The sequence below is a fragment of the Triticum aestivum genome, chromosome 2A (assembly GCF_018294505.1).
Source record: "Triticum aestivum cultivar Chinese Spring chromosome 2A, IWGSC CS RefSeq v2.1, whole genome shotgun sequence".
NCBI classification, from domain to species: Eukaryota; Viridiplantae; Streptophyta; class Magnoliopsida; order Poales; family Poaceae; genus Triticum; species Triticum aestivum.
In genome coordinates this window covers 639,333,291-639,346,319 of record NC_057797.1, presented here as the reverse complement: position 1 = coordinate 639,346,319, position 13,029 = coordinate 639,333,291, and the positions used below count along the sequence as shown (strand labels likewise).

The window sequence follows — 13,029 nt, the reverse complement described above, 5'->3', positions numbered from 1 at the left end:
TTGCACCCGCGCCGTCGCCGGAACCACGCCGCCGACGCCCACCGCTCGACCCCGTCACCCTTGGATCCCATCGCCGTCGCTCGGAACGCCCCTCGCTGGAAGCATCGCCGCCGGCCTCCTCGAGCTCCTCCTCGACCCGATACCGCCGCCCGTTGTCGCCACCACCACGTCGCCGGCCTGCCTCCTTCTCCTCCTCCCCAGCGGCTACATCGCGCCGTCTCCGTCCTCGTCATCAATCATCGCGACCCCGGGCTCCGGCGCCTCCCCAAGCTCATTTTTAGCACAACTACAGGGCCCCGTGAGCACGCTTTCCCCCCATTCCCCCTCTGTTCCGTCGCTGTTTCGCCGTGGCTGCGCGCTCACCGTGGCCGCGTGCTCGCCGTGTATGCGCGCGCCCCTGCTAGCCGACCCTGACCGCGTTCCGCCTGCCCCCCCCGCTGCTTGCCGCCTTGGGGCTCCGACCCTCGCCGGTCTCGCTGTCGTCGCCCGGTCCGGCGCCTCGCCTCGCCCAGCCTGCTTCACCGCCGCTGGCTGGACCGGCCCCCGCCGCGCCGCTGGTTTCGTCCGAGGCCAGCGGCCGTGCTCGTTCCACCGGGCGCTCGTGGCCATGCCCCTGCGCCCGAAACCCAGTGCCTGTTAAGCCCCCTGCCTATGACAAAGGGGCCCCACGCCCCTGAGAACGAAAATTTTAAAAGAGGATTTATTAAAAATAATATATAAAATAAATAAAATAAATAAATAGATAATAATAATTTAATTAATTAATTAATTAAGGAATTAATTAAGTTAACTAATCATAATTACATTAACCTAACTAACTAATTAGTTTAATTAAACAGTAGTTAGATTAGTTAAACACTAATTAGCCTAAACAGTCTATGACCAGTGGGTCCCACACGTTAGATTGACCAGTCAACACCCCTGTTGACTGCTGACATCATGCTGACGTCAGCAAACACTATTCTGGATAATGTTAATCTAAATAATTAATTAAAATCAGAAAATGATTTAAATCTTTAGAAAATCATATCTTTTAATCCGTAACTCGGATGAAAATATTTTCAACATGAAAGTTGCTCAGAACGACGAGACGAATCCGGATACGCGGTCCGTTCGTCCGCCACACACCCCTAACCTATCGAACCCGCAACTTTCCCCCTCCGGCTCCTCTGCCCGAAAACACGAAACACCGGGAATACTTTCCCGGGGGTTTTCCCCCCTTCACCGGTATCACCTAATACCGCGTTAGGGCACACCGAACACCGCGTATTGCCTTGATATATTTTGTGGTGCTTTGTTTGCTCTGTATTCATTATTTCTTCCCCCTCTTCTCTCCGGTAGACTAAGAGACCGACGCTGCTGCTGACCAGTTCGACTACGGAGTTGACGACCCCTCTCTCTTGCCAGAGCAACCAGGCAAGCCCCCCCTTTGATCACCAGATATCGCCTACTCTTCTCTATACTGCTTGCATTAGAGTAGTGTAGCATGTTACTGCTTTCGGTTAATCCTATTCTGATGCATAGCCTGTCATTGCTGCTACAGTCATTGATACCTTACCCGCAATCCTAAATACTTAGTATAGGATGCTAGTTTACCATCAGTGGCCCTACACTCTTGTCCGTTTGCCATGCTATACTACTGGGCTGTGATCACTTCGGGAGGTGATCACGGGCATATACTATATACTTTACACTGTTACATTACTGGTGATACTGTTTGGAGATGGGGGCTGAAGGGGCAGGTGGTTCCATCCCGGTAGAGGTGGGCCTGGGTTCCCGATAGCCCTCGACTGTTACTTTGTGGCGGAGCGGCAGGGCAGGTTGAGACCACCTAGGAGACAGGTGGGCCTGGCCCTGTTCGGCGTTCGCGGATACTTAACACGCTTAACGAGATCTTGGTATTTGATCTGAGTCTGGCTACGAGCCTATACGCACTAACCATCTACGTGGGAGTAGTTATGGGTATCCCGACGTCGTGGTATCAGCCGAAGCACTTCAGACGTCAGCGACGGAGCGGCGCGCGCCGAATTGGACTGGAATGCCACTAGGCTAGGTCTGCTTTCGGCCGCGTACGCAACGTGCAGGTGTGCTATGGGCGATGGGCCCAGACCCCTGTGCGCTTAGGTTTAGACCGGCGTGCTGGCCTCTCTGTTGAGCCTAGGTGGGGCTGTGACGTGTTGATCTTCCGAGGCCGGGCATGACCCAGGAAAGTGTGTCCGGCCAAATGGGATCGAGCGTGTTGGGCTATGTGGTGCACCCCTGCAGGGAAGTTAATCTATTCGAATAGCCGTGATCTTCGGTAACAGGACGACTTGGAGTTGTACCTTGACCTTATGACAACTAGAACCGGATACTTAATAAAACAAACCCTTCCAAGTTCCACAGACAACCCGGTGATCGCTTTTCCGCAGGGCGACGAGGAGAGGATCGCCGGGTAGGATTATGCTATGCGATGCGACTGGAGATGCGCTTGGAGATGCTACCTGGATATGCTACTTGGAGATGCTACTTGGAGGACTTCAATCTACTCTCTTCTACATGCTGCAAGACGGAGGCTGCCAGAAGCGTAGTCTTTGATAGGACTAGCTATCCCCCTCTTATTCTGGCATTCTGCAGTTCAGTCCACTGATATGGCCTCCCTACACATATACCCATGCATATGTAGTGTAGTTCCTTGCTTGCGAGTACTTTGGATGAGTACTCACGGTTGCTTTCTCCCCCCTTTTTCCCCTTTCCTTTCTTTCTGGTTGTCGCAACCAGATGCTGGAGTCCAGGAGCCAGACGCCACCGTCGACGACGACCCCTACTACACCGGAGGTGCCTACTACTACGTGCAGCCCGCTGACGACGACCAGGAGTAGTTAGGAGGATCCCAGGCAGGAGGCCTGCGCCTCTTTCGATCTGTATCCCAGTTTGTGCTAGCCTTCTTAAGGCAAACTTGTTTAACTTATGTCTGTACTCAGATATTGTTGCTTCCGCTGACTCGTCTATGATCGAGCACTTGTATTCGAGCCCTCGAGGCCCCTGGCTTGTATTATGATGCTTGTATGACTTATTTTATTTGTAGAGTTGTGTTGTGATATCTTCCCGTGAGTCCCTGATCTTGATCGTACACATTTGCGTGCATGATTAGTGTACGATTGAATCGGGGGCGTCACAGTCAGTATCTACCTCCTCCCTAGGTAAGTTGCTCACTAATGATGCAGAATATGGAGATGATGCAGAACCTGGAGAACACCTTGTCATCCACTCCATCAGTATCTACCTCCTCCATAGGTAAAGAACTTGATTTTACTCTGAATCAAAGAGCAGCCCCCTGAAGATAGAAAACTGTATGGAGTTAATTGTCATATTGGGAATTACCTCAGCTTTGCTCTGTTGCTAGTCAATTAAATTGACTCTAGTGTGCTGCGGTAAATGTGGTGCTATCTGCTATGGCAAAGGAAAAAGAAACAAAGAAGAAAGAAGAATCCCAGTGAACAAGGGATGTAAGTTTTCTGCTGAGTATAGGAAAATCTATGGAAATTCATTGGCATCATCAAAACAAACAAAACTAATTTGTATCTCATTGGCTACTCTCCAGATCTGAGCCTCTCCTTTTTGCATTCACAACAAAAAGATAAGAGATGGAGCTAGCATACCTGTAGATGCACTGGTGAGGGTGAGGTCGCCCGCAAGTACACCCAACTCTGGCTGAGGATACCAGCTCCTCCGCGCTGCTGATATATGGGAAACCACCATGAGCACGAGCACGCACGTGGCCTCACAGAGCACCGACATGGCGTTCACGGAGCAGATCCTCTATGCCAGGAAGGCATTGGCAGCGAGCTTGGAGAGCTCATCAGACCACAGGTTGGTGGTGACGATGTTCTCCTCGGACACCCAGTAGGCGTACACCTCCTTGATGGCCTGGACAGCCTTCCTGCCCTCGGGGGTCTCCCGGCCACCGATGAGCACTCTGTCGGGCTTGAACAGGTCGTCGGTCGCCGTGCCCTCGGCAAGGAAACTCTGGGTTGGTCAGGATCTGGTAGTTGATGCCCTTGTTGTTGTGGGTCAGGATCTTCTCAATGGCCTCTGCGGTCTTCACAGGGACAGTGGACTCATCAACATCGATCTTGTCGGAGTTGGACACATCGGCAATCATCCGGGCTGCGCTCTCCCAGTAGGTGAGGTCGGCAGCCTTGCCGGCTCCCAAACTGCGGGTCTTGGTGGGGGTGTTCACCGAGACAAAGATGATGTCGGCCTCGGCAATGTGCTTCTCGACGTCGGTGCTGAAGAAGAGGTTCTTGCCCCTGCACGCCTTGACAACATCATCGAGGCCGGGCTCGTAGATCGGGAGGGTGTCGTTGTTCCAGGCGTGAATGCGGGGCTTGGAGATGTCGACAACCACCACCTCAATTGTTGGGCACTTGATGGCAATGACAACCATTGTTGGGCCGCGGACGTAGCCAACTCATATGCAGCAGATCTTCACCGTCTTGGCTGCCTACAACATGTGATCACAACAAAGTAATTGTGTTAAGAGGATTGAAAAATAGGGCATCCACTGCTCTTACTATACATCTCAGACTCAGAGTAAACAGAAGCAACCGAGATTCAGATCTTAAAAAGACAGTATGTGTTAGAGATGCATAGTTGAAGCCACATAAATGTTCTAAGAAATATTCTACCCAAATAATTGAGCAAAAAAGCATGAACAATACTCAGTAATCAGATGCTGGCAACATCACGGCATGATCAAATCTGAGGGTAAAAAACGGTGTGCCTACTTCTGCAGACTGCATACAAAGGAGCATGACAAACTGAACGGAGATCACACCAATCGTCCAAATCCAGCAGGTATGCCATCAAATATCCTCGTTTGATATGCCAACAAAGATCACACGGGGATGTTGTCAAAACCAACACATCAACACACATCGCTTTCAGTAGGCAAAAATTGAGCAAGGGAGTGGGAAGGAACCCAACCTTGATGGCTAACGACATGGAGGACCCAAGAACCAACCGAGAAGGAAAGAGAGAATGAGTAACATATCATCTTATAGACATTTCATCAAACACGCCAGGAGCATCGTACCGAAGAACATCTCATCTTCTTATGACAACAATGAGAAGCGGTAGAATGCAAGGAAGCAGTAGCAAACCGAAAATGAGAGCAGCCCCGTCAATCCTGCAAGAGGAAAGGAAAGCAGAAGAAAGGAAAAGTGAGGAATCAAATCGCCCAAGGTAATAAGAACGAGAAAGCGGGGCCAGTTTCATGAAAGAGAACGCAACGCCGCCGTTGCTGCTCCCATCCACCCAAATTAATGATTGACGAACCCACAACAACAATTATAGAAAATCAATTATATTATTATAACCAGGTCCATCGAGGAAACATATCTAAACATACAGGGGACAAACATATCAACATGGCTAAATATTCTCCTAAAAAGCATGAATAAAAAAAGCAAGAAGACGATCCATCGAGCACAACATATCTAAACATAACATCCATCTATTGTATCAAGCAAACTGCCACCAAAAACATGTAGGAAGGAGTTATCTTCGGATTCTCAACCTCTCCAGCCAGCATACTGATTCAATCCCAATAGTTGAGGTTCCAAAACAGAGTGTTTAGATACTGGCCCCAATTCACATTGTCCAGGTCCATTTCAAGTCATCTTGAAGGTTCAATATGTGGAATTCCTATCAATCAAGATAAGACTCTGATGTAATAGACTGCCGTAAAACTAATGATTTGCAGTATATGATAAACAACCTTTTGTACTATATAGTGTACATTAAAAAAAATCCTATCTTGATAACCATGATAGCAGAAGGATCTAAGTATCCCTGCAAACAATTATTCTGCTATTTTTTTTCTTCTTGTTGGCATAATCAGGCACTACAACAACTATCCAGATTAAAAAATTTCCAAATCCCAGACTCATTTTTATGTGGTATTGCTAGTTCTTGCACATATTGTAAAAGACACTGATGGGGTTATGTACCTAGGGTAGGGTCATGGACCTGTTCCAAGTAACTTACCCTAGGACATCCCTAGAAGAGGTCGCCTTCCAGTCGACCAACGAGGATTCACTCGACTGGCCTGAAGGACTCGACCACGAAGACTCACTCGACCACCAGGAGGTCAAGAGGCACTCTGCACCGCAACGGCCTGTAATTAAGTAGACTTTATGATAGTAAAGGCACTTTATGTGGGGCGTTACCAGTAACGCCCCACACTTAACTCACCTTAAACCCTCTCCTACGTGGGCTGGCTGGGGTCCTGGCGCACTCTATATAAGCCACCCCCCTCCACAGGCAGAAGGGTTCGGCACCTTGTAATCCATACATTCATAATCCACTCGACCGCCTCCGGGCTCCGAGACGTAGGGCTGTTGCTTCTTCCGAGAAGGGCCTGAACTCGTACATCCTTTGTGCTTACAACCTCTCCATAGCTAGGACCTTGCCTCTCCATACCTACCCTCCACTCTACTGTCAGGCTTAGAACCACGACAGTTGGCGCCCACCGTGGGGCCGGTGTTTTAGCGATTTTGTGGAGAAGTTGCGATTCTTCCGAGTATTTTCATCATGGTGTCTGCTGGAGTTTTGATCGAGGGTCAAGAGATCCGTCTCGGCACTCTCACCTTCATCGCCGACGACTCCGCATGGCTCCAGGAGGCTCCACTCGACGTAGATGCGCTCCCCGTCCGCGGTGCGACGCATTTCCGCGCATGTGTCCGCGGCGTTCTGCTGCGGCAACCATCGACCCAGTATCGGTCGGCTCCTCCGTCTTCCACCCTCCCGGTCTCCCGCCAGCGCAAGCGCTCAGGCCGGTCGAGGCTTCAGCGATGGGTGAGTCACGCGGTGGCTCGCCAGTCGACCACTACACAGGTTGCGGCAATCGAGCCCAACGAATCTCTCTACGGCTTGTTCGATCAGTCGACTGGCTCCGAAGAGACTGCATCCGAGTGCGGAAGCAGTGATCCAGCGGCGGAAATCTTGATGGTCGACGGGCCCCACAGCCCTCCTGGCTTCGCCCGCGATGGTGGAGCAGGCGACGGCGGCGACCCTGCTCGAGGCTATGAAGAGTACCAGCCCGAGCCACTCGACTCTCTGCAAAGAGAAGAGCTTCGCCGCAGGAACGAGGATCCCCTGCGTATTCCCATCGCAGGAGAAACCCCCGAGGCTCGTGCCTTGGAGGAGGCGCGTCTGGCCAATTTGGCCGAGCGCACTCGACTGGAGAACCTTCAGCGAGCACTCGACGAGCGCGCGCGGCAACGAGTTCCCGACACCAGTCGACGTCAACTCTTCCCGCCGACTCAGGTATATCGAACCCCAATTCAGAATTTAGCAGCTGCGACCCGTATAGCAGAGTCCATTCAGCCTTCGCAGTCAGAAGCTGGCAGAGGTTTGCTGCAGATCAGGGATCTGCTCCGGGCAGCAGGAGATCAGAATTCAGCCGTGTCTCAGTCGCGCAACAGAATTCACAGTCGATCTGTCACTGTGAATACGGTTCAGTCGGCTCACAGCCCCAGATCGCCTCCGCGGCGCGAAGGGCGTGAGCATCGGCGAGATCAATATGGCGACAGACTCGACCGAGATGATAGGCGTCGAGTGCCTTATTCCCCTCCGAGGGGTGGGTCTTACGCTCCTCGGCAGCCAGATGATAGGCGTCAGTACAGTACAGGGCGTAGGGTTCCAGCTGACCCCAGAGAGCCAGGCTTCGACGCGCGATCCATTATCGTGCAAGGATTGGTCGACCGGAACAGAGCCCATCGAGGTGCACTCGACAGAGATGTGCCCACGAGCAGTCGAGTACATGTTTCTGGTCCTGAATGTTTCAGCAGAGCTATCAGAGCCGCTGTTATCCCCCCCAATTTCAGGTTGGCAACAGGAGTCAGCAAGTTCACTGGTGAGTCTAAGCCTGAAACTTGGCTTGAAGACTACCGAGTGGCAGTTCAGATCGGTGGTGGGAACGACGAGGTGGCCATGAAGCATTTGCCCCTCATGTTGGAAGGTTCTGCCAGGGCATGGTTGACTCAATTACCTCCTAGCAGCATTTACACTTGGGAAGATCTGTCCCGAGTGTTCGTCAGAACGTTTGAAGGGACTTGCAAGCGACCAGCGGGATTGACAGAGTTGCAAGTCTGTGTGCAGAAAACCAGTGAGACTCTAAGAGAGTATATTCAGAGGTGGATCACTTTGCACCACACTGTAGAAAATGTCTCTGACCATCAGGCAGTATGCGCCTTCAAAGATGGCGTCAAGAACAGAGAACTGAGTTTGAAATTTGGTCGAACCGGTGACATGACCTTGAGTCGGATGATGGAGATTGCTACCAAGTACGCCAACGGCGAAGAAGAAGACCGACTCCGAAGCGGCAAGCACAAGCCGAGTCAGTCGGAAAAGGGAAACACCAGTCGGAAACAGAAGCGGAAGGCTGAACCGGCAGCTCCTGGAGAGGCTCTGGCCGTGACTCAAGGAAAGTCTAAGGGGAAACCAAAAGGATCCTGGAACCCCAAGAAGGTGAAGGATAAAGAAGGGAACGACGTGATGGATATGCCGTGCCACATCCACACGAAGAAAGATGAAGAGGGGAATATCATTTACCCAAAGCACACCACTCGCCAATGTCGACTCCTGATCCAGCAGTTTCAGGGAAAACAGTCTAAGGACAAGGAGAAGGAGTCGGACAAGGCCGAAGACAAAGAGGACAGTGAGGGAGGATATCCGCATATCAACTCCACTCTGATGATCTTCGCAGATGTGGAAAGCAGAAGTCGACTGAAAGTGATTAACCGAGAGGTTAGCATGGTTGCCCCAGCAAAGGCAAATTATCTGAAGTGGTCTCAAACACCCATCACATTCGACCAATCCGATCACCCGACTCATATTGCCACCCCTGGGAGGCAAGCTTTGGTGGTCGATCCAGTTGTCGAAGGCACTCGACTGACAAAGGTGCTGATGGACGGTGGAAGTGGGCTGAATCTGTTATATGCAGACACGTTGAAAGGTATGGGCATTCCGATGTCCCGACTGAGCACTAGTAACATGAGCTTCCATGGAGTTATACCAGGGAAGAAGGCCGAGTCACTCGGCCAGATAGCTTTGGACGTAGTGTTTGGCGATTCAAAGCATTTTCGCAAAGAAAAGTTGACGTTTGAGGTCGTGGATTTTCAAAGTGCATATCATGCCATTTTGGGGAGACCAGCCTATGCACGGTTCATGGCTCGACCATGTTACGTGTACCTCAAATTGAAGATGCCCGGTCCCAAAGGTGTGATCACTGTCACCGGTGATAGGAAAAAGGCAGAGGAGTGCTTTCAGAAGGGCTCCAAAATTGCCGATTCCCAAGTGACAGCGGTCGAGTTCGAAGAATACAAGCAAAACGCAGATCCGAGTGACTTGCTGCGATCCAAGAAGCCTGCCACAGAATCTGCATTCCAGTCGTCCGGTGAGACGAAGCCTGTTCACATTCACCCGACCGACCCCGAAGCAGCTCCGACCCGCATCTCCACAACACTCGACCCAAAATAGGAAGAAGCGCTCATCCAGTTCCTCCGTGAGAACTGGGACATTTTTGCATGGAAGCCCGCTGACATGCCAGGTGTTCCCAGGGGACTGGCTGAGCATCGCCTAAGAGTCGACTCGTCTGCAAAGCCAGTCAAAGAACATCTTCGGCGGTCCGCCGTCCAGAAGAGAAAGGCCATCGGTGAAGAAGTGGCTCGACTGTTGGCGGCAGGATTTATCCGAGAGATATTCCACTCCGAGTGGCTCGCTAATGTCGTCATGGTTCCTAAGAAGGACAAGTCGCTCCGAATGTGCATTGATTTCAAGCACATCAACCGGGCCTGCCCGAAAGATCACTTTCCTCTCCCTCGCATAGATCAAATTGTTGACTCGACCGTGGGATGCGAGAGGTTGTCTTTTTTAGATGCTTACTCCGGGTACCACCAGATCCGTCTGTATGGGCCCGATGAAGTAAAAACAGCTTTCATCACTCCATTCGGGTGCTTCTGCTATATCACCATGCCATTCGGCCTCAAGAATGCCGGAGCCACATTTATGCGAATGATCCAGAAGTGTCTACTCACTCAAATCAGTCGGAATGTGGAAGCTTATATGGATGATATTGTTGTCAAGTCAAGAAAAGGTTCCGACCTGCTCGCTGACCTCGCCGAAACATTTGCCAACCTCAGAAGGTATGATATCAAGCTCAATCCATCAAAGTGCACATTTGGAGTTCCTGGTGGCAAGTTACTCGGTTTTCTCGTTTCCGAACGGGGAATCGATGCCAACCCAGAAAAGATTGGCACTATTCTCCGAATGAAACGCCCTGTGCGAGTGCACGATGTCCAGAAGCTTACTGGATGCTTGGCCGCATTAAGTCGATTCATCTCACGACTCGGCGAAAAGGCATTGCCTCTTTACCGACTGATGAAGAAGGCTGACAAGTTCGAGTGGACTCCAGAAGCTGATGCAGCGTTTGCCGAGCTAAAAGCTCTGCTCTCCACCCAGCCGGTGCTTGCTGCTCCAATCAGCAAAGAGCCTCTGTTGCTCTACATCGCAGCCACAGGACAAGTCGTCAGTACTGTGCTAACGGTCGAGCGGGAAGAAGAAGGAAAAGCTCTCAAAGTTCAGCGCCCAGTGTATTATTTGTCTGAAGTCTTGACTCCATCCAAGCAGAGATATCCTCATTATCAGAAGCTTGTGTATGGAATATACATGACCACAAAGAAGGTTGCTCATTATTTCTCTGACCATTCAATCACAGTCGTCAGCGACGCTCCACTATCAGAGATTTTGCACAACAGAGATGCAACTGGTCGAGTGGCCAAATGGGCGATTGAACTTCTTCCCCTTGATATCAAGTTTGAGGCAAAGAAAGCCATTAAGTCCCAGGCAATAGCAGATTTCCTCGCCGAGTGGATCGAACAGCAGCAGCCGACTGAAGTTCACTCGGAGCATTGGACCATGTTTTTCGATGGTTCTAATATGTTGAATGGTTCCGGTGCTGGGGTTGTCCTGGTTTCCCCCAGAGGAGATAAACTCAGATATGTGCTCCAGATTCACTTTGATTCCTCCAACAATGAGGCAGAATATGAGGCCCTCCTATATGGGTTGCGCATGGCCATTTCACTCGGCGTCCGTCGCCTAATGGTCTATGGCGACTCGGATTTAGTGGTCAATCAGGTGATGAAAGAGTGGGACGTGAGAAGCCCAGCCATGACTGGATACTGCAGTGCAGTGAGGAAGCTGGAGAAAAAGTTCGAGGGGTTGGAGCTCCATCATATACCCCGACTGAAAAATCAAGCAGCTGATGATCTAGCAAAGATAGGTTCCAAGAGAGAAGCCATTCCGAGTGGTGTGTTCTTGGAACATATACATACTCCGTCAGTCAAAGAAGATCCTTTCACCGAGGAAACTCCGCAGCCCAAGAGTGCCACGGATCCGACTGAAGTTGAAGTCCCAGCGGTGGTCGACTTGATCATGGAGGTTTTGGTAGTCATTCCCGACTGGACGATTCCGTATGTCGCATATATCTTGAGGAAAGAGCTTCCGGAGGATGAGGAAGAGGCTCGACAGATCGTCCGTCGATCTAAGGCCTTTACCGTCATCAAAGGACAATTATACAGAGAGAGCACGACTGGAGTCGGTCAGAAGTGCATAACACCAGAAGAAGGTCGACTCATCCTCAATGATATTCACTCGGGGACCTGTGGTCATCATGCGTCCTCCCGGACCATCGTGGCCAAAGCATACCGAGCCGGATTTTACTGGCCCAAGGCGAATGAGATGGCAAAGGAGATAGTGGATAAGTGCGAGGGATGTCAGTTCTACTCGAATATGTCACACAAACCTGCGTCAGCTTTGAAGACCATCCCACTCGTCTGGCCTTTTGCAGTTTGGGGGCTGGACATGGTCGGCCCTTTGAGAACAGGACGAAGTGGCTTCACGCATGTACTGGTGGCAGTCGACAAGTTCACCAAGTGGATTGAGGCTAAACCAATCAAGAGCCTCGACACCGGTACTGCTGTTAGCTTCATCAGGGAACTAATATTCAGATATGGAGTCCCGCACAGCATCATTACGGATAATGGGTCGAACTTTGACTCAGAGGAATTCAGAACCTTCTGCAACTCCCAGGGCACACGGGTCGACTACGCATCAGTCGCCCATCCGCAGTCGAATGGACAAGCAGAGCGAGCTAATGGACTGATTCTCAAGGGACTGAAGCCGCGACTGATGCGTGATCTCAAACACGCGGCTGGAGCTTGGGTCGACGAACTTCCATCTGTACTCTGGGGACTGCGGACCACGCCCAATCGGTCGACCGGAAGAACTCCATTCTTCTTGGTCTATGGAGCCGAAGCAGTCTTGCCGAGTGATCTTCTCCACAATGCTCCTCGAGTCGAAATCTACAACGAAGCAGAAGCTGAACAAGCGCGACAGGACGCAGTCGACCTTTTAGAGGAAGAAAGGGAGATGGCTCTGATCAGGTCGACCATCTACCAACAAGATCTGCGCCGTTTCCACGCCCGAAATGTGAGAGGTCGAGCCTTCCAGGAAGGGGATTTGGTTCTCCGAGTGGATCAGCACAAACCACACAAGCTTGCTCCTTCTTGGGAAGGCCCCTTCATCGTCACCAAGGTTCTCCACAACGGGGCGTACCGTCTTTACAACGTCGAGCATAATATCGACGAGCCCCGAGCTTGGAACGCGGAGCTACTCCGCCCATTTTACACTTAAGTTTTATCACTCGGATGAGTTGCAATAAAGTACTTCTGTAGTTCATGGGTTTAGAAATAATTGTGTCATCACTTTTTATTTTTGTCCACATAAAAACTCCCCCTCAGTGGGTGGCTTAGCCGCGAATCCGTTTCGCCTAAGTTTGTAAAAACCCTATCGAGTGGTGAGCCAGACTCACACTCGGAGGCTTAGCTGCGAATCCGTTTCGCCTAAGTTTACCAAAATCCTACCGAGTGGTAAGCCAGCCTTCCACTCGGGGGCTTAGCTGCAGTCCAAGGACTCGCCTAAGTT

General features: G+C 51.0%; 1 long non-coding RNA gene across 2 annotated transcripts in view; it reads right to left on the bottom strand.

Moving 5' to 3' along the window:
• Positions 1-3,081: 3,081 nt before the first annotated feature.
• The window catches only part of LOC123189939 (uncharacterized), a 17,066-nt gene continuing 7,118 nt past the window's right edge, over positions 3,082-13,029 (bottom strand). Inside the window, exons 2-5 of one of the 2 annotated variants that reach the window (XR_006496052.1) lie at positions 5,561-5,688; positions 4,770-5,170; positions 3,642-4,486; positions 3,082-3,330 (exon numbers count right to left, since the gene is read on the bottom strand). This is a non-coding gene — a long non-coding RNA (uncharacterized lncRNA). The remainder of the gene's footprint in view (positions 3,331-3,641; positions 4,487-4,769; positions 5,171-5,560; positions 5,689-13,029) is intronic. The other variant, XR_006496053.1, reaches the window with a different exon arrangement.